This window comes from Mus musculus, chromosome 10, assembly GCF_000001635.26.
Source record: "Mus musculus strain C57BL/6J chromosome 10, GRCm38.p6 C57BL/6J".
Classification (NCBI taxonomy): domain Eukaryota; kingdom Metazoa; phylum Chordata; class Mammalia; order Rodentia; family Muridae; genus Mus; species Mus musculus.
In genome coordinates this window covers 25043536-25055735 of record NC_000076.6, presented here as the reverse complement: position 1 = coordinate 25055735, position 12200 = coordinate 25043536, and the positions used below count along the sequence as shown (strand labels likewise).

General features: G+C 40.4%; 1 long non-coding RNA gene and 1 pseudogene across 1 annotated transcript in view; both read right to left on the bottom strand.

Annotated features, from left to right (window-relative positions):
* Nucleotides 1-422: 422 nt before the first annotated feature.
* Gm47715 overlaps nt 423-12200 on the bottom strand; it is a 55294-nt gene continuing 43516 nt past the window's right edge. Inside the window, exon 5 of the long non-coding RNA XR_001779744.1 lies at nt 423-487. This is a non-coding gene — a long non-coding RNA (predicted gene, 47715). The remainder of the gene's footprint in view (nt 488-12200) is intronic.
* On the bottom strand, nt 1435-2448 carry Gm4777 (predicted gene 4777; annotated as a pseudogene).

Sequence of the window (12200 nt, the reverse complement as noted above, 5' to 3'; positions counted from 1 at the left end):
CAGGAAGATGAATAGGCACTTGTCAAAGGTACAAGTTCAGTACAGTGGTGAGTAGGGTCTGAGGTTCTGCTATACAACATGGAGACCATGGCTGGAAATAATTGTTGTTTACTTGAAATTCGCAAAGAAAATAGATCTTAAATATTTTTGACATGCACACACAATGATAATGATGAGATGTTAATTAATTTGTTTATGGTAATCATCTCATGGTGAATATGCATATTAAATCATCACGGTTAATATCTTTTTATAGTTTTTATTTATCTTATTTATACAATGAAACTAGAGACGAGAGAAAGGGAACAAGAGAGGTCTTTCCTGATTTACCTCTGGTGGATGAAGACCGCTTATTTTGTTTCTTTCTCATGTCTTCTCTTTTTCCTTTTTTCTTTTTCTTTTTCTTTTTTCTTTTTTCTTTTTCAGTTACCGCAGCACTTTTATTTCTCTTTACACAGTGACGTGTTGCTGGGGCCTAATGTTCTCACTGAACAGTAGAAAACCAAAATTTGTCATTTCTTAAAGAATTGAGTACAAAACAACCTTACATCAATTAAAAGGATGGGTACATTTACAGGCGTGCATGCAAACATTCCCAACTCAAGGTGAGTAACAGCCCATGGCAGTCAGGAGGGAAAACGACAGAACGGAAACTGGGTCCTAAGGCCTGGACCTTCCCACCCAGTTGGACTGGCAAGAAGGAGTGGTAGCTGGTTCAGGAACACTTGCCAGCCTCGGGGAATCCTGGAAGTCTGCTGTTGGTTAATACCCTGCACAGATCACTCCGTCGTGCTCACAGAGATCCACCAGGCTGGGGCTTTCTCTTCCACAGCGAGCTCTCCCCAGCCACCAAGTGACCGAGCCACATGAACTAAGGACTAAATCAAGATATGCACAGGGTATTAAACATATACCAAGGGAGCAGTTAACTTGAATACAAGGTCAAAAATCAGCAACAAGTTCTACGATCCCATTCTAATATCAGATATACGCTTCAAGGACAAATTTATTTTCAAAGGTTTATTCCAGTTTCATGAGGCTAGCATGAGGTGTGTACAGTGAGGCCAGGATGGAGCCATCAATATAGACTGAGTACTTGCGCTCAGGGGGAGCAATGATCTTAATTTTTTTTGATTATTTTTTAAAAATTTTTTATTTATTATTTTCTTTATACACATTTCAAATGCTATCCCAAAAGTTCCTTATATCCTCCTCTGGCCCTGCTCCCCTACCCACCCACTCCCACTTCTTGGCCCTGGCGTTCCCCTGTACTGGGGCATATAAAGTTTGCAAGACCAAGGGGCCTCTCTTCCCAATGATGGCCGACTAGGCCATCTTCTGCTACATATGCAGCTAGAGACATGAGCTCTGTGGGTACTGGTTAGTTCATATTGTTGTTCCACCTATAGGGTTGCAGATCCCTTTAGCTCCTTGGGTGCTAGGACTGTGATCTCCTGCATCCTGTCAGCAATGCCTGGGTACATGGTGGTACCACCAGACAGCACTGTATTGGCATACAGGTTTCTGTGGATGTCCACATCACACTTCATGATGGAGTTAAAGGTGGTCTCGTGGATGCCACAGGACTCCATGACCAGGAAGGAAGGCTGGAAGAGTGCCTCCAAACACCGGAACCGCTCATTGCCAATGGCAATCATCTGTCTATCGGGCAGCTCATAACTTTTCTGCAAGGAGGAAGATGATGCAGCAGAAGCCATTTCTTGCTCAAAATCCAGGTCAACATAACACAGCTTCTCCTTTATGTCATGAACAATTTCCCTCTCAGCGGTGGTGGTAAAGCTGTAGCCCGGTTCAGTCAGGATCTTCATGAGGTAGTCTGTCAGGTCCAGGCCAGCCAGGTTCAGACGCAAGATGCCCTCATAGATGGGCACTGTGTGTGACCCCCGCCACCAGAGTCCATAGCAATGCCAGTGGTGCGCCCAGATGCATACAAGGACAGCACCGCCTGAACGGCCACACACATGGCTGGGGTATTGAAGGTTTCAAACATTATCTGCGTCATCTTCTCTCTGTTAGCTTTGGGGCTCAGGGGAACCTTGGTCAGAAGCACCAAGTGCTCTTCAGGGGCCACACGAAGCTCATTGTAGAAGGTGTGGTGCCAGTTCTTCCCCATGTCATCCCAGTTGGTGACAATGCCGTGCTTGATAGGGTACTTCAGGGTCAGGATACCCCTCTTGCTCTGGGTCTCATCATCCATGTAGAAGTCTCTCTGGCCCATGCCCACCATGACGCCCTGGTATTGGGGGCGCTCTATGAAGTAAGGGAACACGGCCCTGGGGGCGTGGTCGCCAGCAAAGCCAGCTTTGTACGTGCTGGAGCCATTGTCAGTGAAAAGTGTAGCGATTTATTCTTCCATTGCCATCAGCGAAGGACAGGGCGATGGAGCCGCGGAAAGAAGAGCATTGTAAGCCCTCGGCGGAGTGTGAGGTCTTCTCTTTTTCTTGATTACACCCTAGATATTCATTTTAAGCCAAATCCACCTATATTAAAATATCAAGTTGAAAGGGATGGCCCAAAGATTTTTCATGAATACAGATTAAGAGGCACTATCATTCCTTTGTCTGTGTCAACTTAACAAAACTCTAATTAGTCTTCTTATAATGTTTTAGTGACCCTGGACTTAAAAGGTTGTCATCCATTCTACAACAGAGTATTAGTGATATTTGAAGAGCATAACTCTGACACTTGACATTAAATATGAGAAGTATTGAGGCCGAACACAAAGGAACAGGTCAGTCATCCTTATTAAAGAAAATGTGTTATTTTCATTAATATAATGTGTTATACTCCATTAACCTCTCTAGTTTCCCCACCTATCTCTCTGAGGACCTCTTCATCCTATCCTATAATGTTTTTGTACACTTACATTTCATATACATACATTTATACATATACATACATACACATATATGTTTAAATCCTACATATTCCAAATTTTATTAATCCCCAAATTAGACTACATACATGACAGGACACAGGCGATATCTATGTTTGAGTCTGGCTTGTTTCACTTAACATAACGATCTCTGGTCCCATGCATTTCCCTGTGGTGCCGTTTCATTCTTTGCAGCTGAGTAAGATTGCATTGTGCACACGTGCCATGTTTTCTGTACTTACTCATCCATCCGACATAAGGAAGGGATCAATAAGGGAAGCGTATGCATTCTGGGACATATGAAGTGACAGGAATGACAGAGAAAAGGGAGAAAGTAGTGAACTAAAGTTGCAAACTGCTGTGAGGGACACAGTGAGAGACTTCTAGACTCTCCTAAAACCAGTGGCATTGTCTCCAAGTTTAGCACATCCCAAAGGACAACATGGAAAGTAAATTACAACACACTGTATCAGTTACTTGACTTTTGCTGTGACAGAACACCATGGCAGAAAGCAACTTATGGGACAAATTGTTTTAGCTTACCATCTCAGAGCAAGAGTCTGTAACATGAGGGAGACAGGGCAGGCAGTAAGGAAGTTGGCACAGGAAGCTGAGAAATCATACTTCTGACCGCACCCGGAAAGCAAGGAGTACAGACTGGGAGAGAGGCAAGGCTATATACCCTCAATGCTGAAAAGCTGCACCTCTCCAAACAGTGCCACCAACAGGAGAACAAGTGATCAAATTCTTAAGTACATGCCCTAGACCCCCAAATTGTCTCAGACAATGCCCTAAGAGGCAGTCTGATCTCATTGCTAGCCAGAGTCTGACGAAGTAAACAAAATGGTTGCTACTTAAAGTCAGCAGCACTCCTCAGAAACCCTGTAACGTGGTGTCTGTCAAGAAAAGCCGTTTCATCCCTTGTTAACACTCCTTCTTCCCGTCCCCTTTACAGCCAACTACCTCCAGAAGGAGGCACCTGGTTCTCTAGTAACCCAAGCGTGCTTTCCTCAGACTCAATCCCTGTGTCAGTTCCCAGGTTGTCCCAGCTAACTCACCTACTTCCCTAGGCAACAGGAGCCCTGTTAAGACTCTCCTGTCATTTCACCTCTCCCTACACACTCCCAACCCCCAGAGACAGCCTTGGCAGTTTGAATAACTTTTCCTTTTTTTATGGAGTAGCCTAATTTGGTAGTTTCATTTTGCTCATGCAAATATATGAGCCCATGAGGGAAATTGCTTATTCAAATATCACACACAAGGCAAAGAAAGAAGACAAGAGATGAAAAAAAAATCACAGTGAATGTTTTTGACCCGAGTATTGGCCTAAATTAAGTTGCATTCTTGTTTTTCGACTCAGCAATTTTTCTATGACTTGTTCAACTAGGCTACACGAAAAACTTATCTCACACAAAGCCTACAGAATGTCACAGGCGCCATACCTATGGTGGTCTGAGTTCCACTGACTCCCTAGAACACCCCTTCCTTTGAAGATTGGCTAGGAAATGGTGCATAATATAACTCTGAATTTTCTAGAATTTTCTTTTAAAAGAAACAATTATCCAAAGTAGGTATTTTGTCATTGGTAACACATTACCATCAGTACTCATGAAAAACCTATTTCCATCAACATAATAATAGAAATATACATTAGTGAAATATGTTTTCAATTTCTTGTCCCCAAGCTCAGGTTGTAAGGTTCACTGAGACATTCCCAGGTTAAAGAAATGACCTCTCAAACATTTTTTCTGAACTATGCTCTAGAAAGCAAACACTGCAGCTAATGTGACAAAGACTCACGGTTTTGATATATAATATTTTATAACATAAAGAGCTAAGATGATTGAATGAAAAAACTGCCTATCACACAATGAAATAAATTTCAAGTCTTTACTTTTTTCTTTTTTAATTAAACTAATAAATTTTGTTTTAAAATATACAACTCAGTATTGACATTTTTTAAATCATCAAAATAGTTTATAATAGTAAATATACATGATATCTTCTGAAGCTAAAAGTAATATGCACTCAACCAGTTTTTAAAATCTATTTGGAAATTAAACATGATAGAAGTAGAAAAAAAAATCTCTTATGAAGTCCTCTATGAAAGGAAATTGTGACAGGTTCCTGATGAGACAAAAACTATTCCATCTCCAAGGGAGAATACACAGTGTAACTGTGGCTTCATAGAATGAACTGGGTAGTGTTCTTTCTGTTTCTACTTTCTGGAATAGTTTGAAGAGTATTGGTGTTAGGTCTCCTTTGAAGGTCTGATAGAACTCTGCACTAAACCCATACAGTCCCGGCCTTTAATTGGGAGACTTTTGGTAGGGAGACTTTTAATGACTGCTTCTATTTCTTTAGGGGCTATGGGACCATTTAGATGGTTTATCTGATCTTGATTTAACTTAGGTGTTTGGTATCTGTCTAGAAAATTGTCTATTTCATCCAGATTTTCCAGTTTTGCTGAATATAGGCTTTTCTAGTAGAATCTGATGATTTTTAAATTTTCCTCAGTTTCTATTGTTATATCACCCTTTTCATTTCTGATTTTGTTAATTTGGATACTTGTAGGAAGCCAACTCCAAGATGGCATCGGTTTCCCTGTAGGCCGTCAGCATAAACAACACCACTGCGCAGGCGCTAACCCGAGTTTGGCGCCAACCCCTCTGGAGCGGGTGCATGCTAATTAGGTGCCGACAGGCTGACCAATCTCAGGAGGACACGAGGCCTTTCCCAGTGCTGGGATGCATATAAGCAGACCTCCCCTGGGTTCCCGGGGTCCCTGTCGCAGCATCGAGGTGTTCCTGCAATAAAGGCTGTTGAGAAGAATCCGACCATGTTGTGTCTTCCTTGCCGGCCAAGGTGGGTGCAACAGATACTGTTTCTGTGCCCTCTGGTTAGTCTGGCTAAGGATTCATCTATTGTGTTGATTTTCTCAAAGAACCAGCTCCTGGTTTTATTGATTCTTTGTATGGTTCTTTTTTGTTCTACTTGGTTGATTTCAGCCCTGAGTTTGATTATTTCCTGCCATCTACTCCTCTTGGGTATATTTGCTTCTTTTTATTCTAGAGCTTTCAGGTGTACTGTTAAGCTGGTAGTGTGTGCTCTCTCTAGTTTCTTTTGGGAGGCAGTCAGAGCTATGAGTTTTCCTCCTAGCACTGCTTTCATTGTGTCCCATAAGTTTGGGTATGTTGTGCCTTCATTTTCATTAAATTCTAAAAAGTCTTTAATTTCATTCTTCACTTCTTCTTTGACCAAGTTATCAATGAGTAGGGGGTTGTTCAGCTTCCACTTGTATGTGGGCTTTCTGTTGTTTTTGTTGCTATTGAAGACCAGCCTTAGTCTGTGGTGATCTGATAGGATGCATGGGAATATTTTAGTCTTCTTGTATCTGTTGAAGCCTGTTTTGTGATCAATTATATGGTCAATTTTGAAGAAGGTACTATGAGGTGCTGAGAAGAAGGCATATTCTTTTGTTTTAGGATGAAATGTTCTACTCTTTTTTTTTTTTCTATTAAATCCATTTGGTCCATAACTTCTGTTAGTTTCAATGTATCTCTGTTTAGTTTGTGTTTCCATTGATGAGAGTGTGGTATTGAATTCTCTCACTTATTATTATGTGAAGTGCAATATGTGCTTTGTGCTTTAGCAAAGTTTCTTTTATGAATATGGGTGCCTTTAGATTTTGGAGCACAGATGTCCAGAATTGATAGCTTTTCTTGATAGATTTTTCCTTTGATGAGTATGAAGTGTCCTACCTTATCTTTTTTTGATAACTTTTGGTTGAAAGTTGATTATATTCGATATTAGAGTGACTACTCCAGCGTGTTTCTTGGGACTATTTGCTTGGAAAATTGTTTTCCAACTGTTTACTCTGAGGTAGTGTCTGTCTTTGACACTGAGATGCATTTCCTGTATGCAGCAAACTGTTGGGTCCTGTTTATGTATCCAGTCTGCTAGTCTATGTCTTTTTATTGGGAAATTGAGTCCATTGATGTTAAGAGATATTAAGGAATAGTGATTGTTGCTTCCTATTATTTTTGATGTTATTTTTATGTTTGTGTGGCTACCTTCTTTTGGTTTGTTGAAAGAAGATTAATTTTTTGCTTTTTCTAGGGTGTAGTTTTCTTCCTTGTGTTGGCGTTTTCCATCTATTATCCTTTGTAGTACTGGATTTGTGGAAAGATATTGTGTAAACTTATTTTTGTCTTGGTTTCTCCATTTATGGTAATTGAGAATTTTGCTGGGTATAGTAGCCTGGGTTGGCATTCGTGTTCTCTTAGAGTCTGTATGTTATCTGCCCAGGATCTTCTAAGTTTCATAGTCTAAGGTGAGAAGTCTGGTATAATTCTGATAGGTCTGCCTTTATATGGTACTTGACCTTGTTCCCTTACCGCTTTTAATATTCTTTCTTTGTTTAGTGCATTTGGCGTTTTGATTATTATGTGATGGGAAGAATTTCTTTTCTGGTCCAATCTATTGGGAGTTCTGTAAGCTTCTTGTATGTTCATGGTCATCTCTTTCTTTAGGTTAGGGAAGTTTTCTTCTATAATTTTGTTGAAGATATGTGCTGGCCCTTTAAGTTGAGAATCTTCACTCTCTTCTAGACCTATTATCCTTAGGTTTGGTCTTCTCATTGGGTCCTTGAATTCCTGGATGATTTGGGTTAGGAACTTTACGCATTTTGTATTTTCTTTGACTGTTGTGTCAATGTTTTCTATGGTATTTTCTGCACCTTATATTCTCCTTTATCTCTTGTATTTTGTTGGTGATGCTTGCATCTATGACTCCTGATTTCTTTCCTAGGTTTTCTAACTCCAGAGTTATCTCCCTTTGTGATTTCTTCATTGTTTCTATTTCCATTTTTGGATCTTGGGTGGTTTTGTTCCTTTGCCTGTTTGATTGTGTTTTCCTGTAATTCTTTAAAGGATTTTTGTGTTTCCTCTTTAAGTAATTTTAGCTGTTTACCTGAGTTCTCCTGTATTTCTTTAAGGGAGTTATTTATGCTCTTTTTAAAGTTCCCTATCATCATCATGAGATGTGATTTTAGATGAGAGTCTTGCTTTTCCAGTGTGTTGTAGTAGCCAGGGCTTGCTGTGGTGTGAGAACTGGTTTCTGATGATGCCAAGTAGCCTTGGTTTCCGTTGCTTATGTTCTTGCTCTTGCCTCTCACCATCGTTTTATCTCTGGTGTTATCTGGTCTTGCTTTCTCTAACTATGGCTCATCCTTCCTGCAAGCCTGTGTGTCAGCACTCCTGGGAGACCAGTTCTCCTCTGGGAGGAATTTGAGCATGGAAAGCTGTGGTACAGTGTCAGCTCCGGGGTGCAGATGGAAACCAGAAGGATCCTGTCCCTGGCTGTTCCTTGGTTCCTGTGTCCTCATGGCTCTGGGCGGGTCCCTTTTGGGCCAGGAATTTGAGCAGAAGTGGTGGTCCTACCTGTGCTCACAGGTGTGTCGGCAGTCCTGGGAGACCAGCTATCTCCCAATGGTATTTGGGTATGGAGAACTGTGAACATCAGTTCAGGGCACAGAGGGAAACCGGAAGGCTCAGGTCTTTTATTTATTTTACATTTTCTAGTGTCTTTTATTTTGCATTTCTTATCTCTATTCTGCTTTACTATTTTATTTTATATTTTCTTTAAGATAGGGTTTCACTCTGTAGCTCCAATTATCCTAGAAATTACTATGTTGCCTAATTTGGCCTTGAGCCCATGCCAATCTCTCTGACTCCCATTCTTCTCTCAAGTGAGATAACTTCTTGAGTCTTTAAAATGAACAAGGCAATGTGGAAAATCTTGGACTTCACTAATAATTTTACACTTCAAATTAAAGTGGCCAAGAGATACCACATTAAAATCTTAGACTGACAATTTAAAGAACTTAAAAATTTTTTCCTATGCTTAGCTGAGTATTCTCAGGGATTTATTGAGTCAGTGTAAGAATAACAGAGAAAAAGTTGAAAAAATAAAAATTAAGTTTGACTGAGAAAGTGAAACTTTTGCCCAGCCATGCAACAGGCTAAGATGAAAACCAGATCAAGACAAAGGTAGATGCAAGAGAGTCAAAATGACACTGGGGTCCTGGTCATGCTGTAGTGTAAAGTGTTATAACGAAATCTTCCTTCCAGGAATCTGCTTTCCTTTTTAAAGCAATTTTGTTTTCAGAAACCACGGGCTGTCAGGACCTGTGCTCTTTAAAGTCATAGAAACAATAACAGAGAGCCAAAGAACTCCAGCTATTTTGACATAGAGGCATAACCTTGATTTCCAGCCCCATGTTAAGGCACAGACATGGAGCTTCTGGTCTCAGCATTTTTGGTCTATCTTAACTTTGTGGTTTTCTGTCAAAGTATTCCCAGGATGGACTTTGAAGTCTCAATGTCATGTTGACTCTCTTTTCACACAGCCCTGTTTAACTCTGTGCCTTCTAAAACCTTTCTTCTCCTAAACCACTGAGTAACCCGATTCTTGGATGAGGGCACTACAGGTTCTCCAGTGGCTTCCTGGTTCACAAAATGTCAGTAACAGAACTTCTCATACTACAGCTTTGTTCCAATGATGGACTTTGTCAGACCAGTCTATGGCACAACTAAATGGTTATGATGAGTGTCTTCCAGGGATAGTGTTGTCCTTCTAAGTATCTTGAGGTTATCCAAAACCATTTTAAAAAGAAATTATTTCTTCCATAATGAGGAAAAGTTAGGCATGATCATTTTCAAATAAAATTATTTCATCTCATATGCCATAACACTATTATTATTTCTAGGCAGGAAACTTACTGGTAATTTGGTTTTTTTTCTTCCACAAATTGTTTTCTTCTAAAGTCATTATAGAAAATGTATTGCTTTTACATTAAAAGTAAACCCACAATTACTATTTAAACATTTCTTGACAAATAGTTCTCTTTTATTAGCAAAATAAAAATTAGGCTCTTTCACACACACACACACACACACACACACACACATACACACACACACACACACATACACACACACACACATACATACACACACACACACATTGCTATAACATATAACAACAGGTAGAAAGGAGACATTCCATGTCTGGACAGAAACAGGGAACAGAAGTGATAACTCATCCAATAAAATGGTGGTACCACTGTCTGTCACCCATCTGTAGTCTCCTTCTCTCCCTATCTGCACTCCGTCAACCAGAGCTACTGGTGTCATGCTCTGCTTACACATTTGAAAAACACACTTTATTTTAGAATACTAGAAAGAAAAGTTGCAAGTACTTAAGAACACTGACGAGCCATCTGCCCACCACCCTGCCAATGGTCTAGTGAAAAATACATCATCAACTAAATACAGTGATGTGCGTGGATAGAAGAGCTGATGAATGCTGCTGCGGCACTTTCAACTCAAACAGAGAAGGAACATCATAGAAGTCTGTCACTCTCGTTGGCTACTTTGACTTGATGAGCTAAATATTGTAGTGCAGTGCCATCTTTGGGAGCCTCTTCTGCTTCTCATTTGAGATTCCTGGTTAAAATGAAATGCAACACAGAGGAAGGGTTGCATGTTCCCTGAATTATAAGAAAATATGTAGGACATACACTTTTCTACCTTGACCATCTTTGGCTTGTACAGTGCCAGCTGCCAATTAATTCTTGAGGTTCTAGTATTTGTCACTAGCACACGTTTCTGAGAGCCTTTGTCAAGGCAGAGCCCATGCCCTCTGCCAAGCACCTCGGCGCTGAGACTTTGCTCACTGCCCCCTTTCTCCTCGGTGCCTGGAATCCCTAATTTCCCCTTTGATCACTATGAATTTGCCTATTTTATGTGTTTCAGATGACAGAAATTGAAGAATATCTGTCCCTATTGCCTGGCTTACTTCAGTTAGCATGATGTTCTCAAGGGTCAACCACTATTACTGTTTGGATGCTGAATATCCAAGGCGTGGTGACCAGGTGGCATTGTTGAGAGATGCTTAGTTAGGGTTCTACTGTTGTGAACAGACACTGTGACCAAGGCAAGTCTTATAAGGACAACATTTAATTGGGGCTGGCTTACTGTGCGGTCCATTATCATCAAGGTGGGAGCATGGCAGCATCTAAGCAGGCATGGTGCAGGAGGAGCTGAGAGTTCTACATCTTCAGCTGAAGGCTTCTAGGAGAAGACTACCTTCCAGGCAGCTATGATGAGAGTTTTCAAACCTGTGCCCACAGCTGCATACCTACTCTAACAAGGTCACACCTACTACAACAAGGCCACAGTTTCAAATAATGCCACTCCCTGGGTTAGGCATACTCAAACAGATGCCATGACCCCTTAAGAGGTGGAAGCTTATAAGAGGTATTGAAGACACGCCCTCAAAGGGGATTCTAGGACTCACTACCTTCCCGTTCTCTTTTGCTTTTTGTCCCTGTCTTTGAGGTAACCAGTGTCCTCCACTCTGGCCTTCTTTACCATTAGCATCCAACATGTCCACCAGGGGTCCACAGCAACAGATCTGCCTGACTGTAGGCTGAGACCTCCAAGGCTGAGTAAAAGTAAATATTTTCTCTTCATAATGTAATTACCTTGGGGATTTCAAGATGGTGAAGAAAAGCTGTAGATACCCAAGATGTAGCATGTGTAGAACTTCATTGCTTTCTGTGGCTGGATAATGTTTCTTATGTGTATGCCACATTTCAGTTGTTGTTCATCTGTGCATGGGTGCTAAGGGTTGTTTTCTACCTCTTGGTTATGATGAACGAAATTTCTGTTGTTGTTGTTTAAGACCAGGTGTTTTTGTTTTGTTTTGGTTTGGTTTTGGTTTTGGTTTTGTTTTTTAATTTTTTTATAGCCCTGGCTGTCCTGGAACTCACTCTGTAGACCAGGCTGTCCTGGAATTCAGAGAGATCCTTCTGTCTCTGCTTCTTTAAAAAATGAATTCACTTTATGAATACTGGTAGACAAGTTTCTATTTAAGTCCTATTTTCAATTCTGCTGAATGTATATATAAAATGCATACATAGGAATAGACTAGGGAGGGGGTCATAGAGTCATACTTTACATAATGTTTGAAAAATTGGCAAGCCATTTTTCAGTGTCTATCTTATTTCAGATTTCACTAGCAATACATAATACATCTATTTTTCAAGATGGAGATACATTTGGGACCTAATTCATAATCATAGATCTTCTAATAATTTGGTTTACTATTTGACAATGATTCTAAATGAGATATACATCATTTTTCATCTTCAATTGAATTTCAAAATACTACAGACTCTGGTAAAAGATTGACTAATCACTGCTTTTAATATCTATGCTTGGTGATTACTCTTAATGCA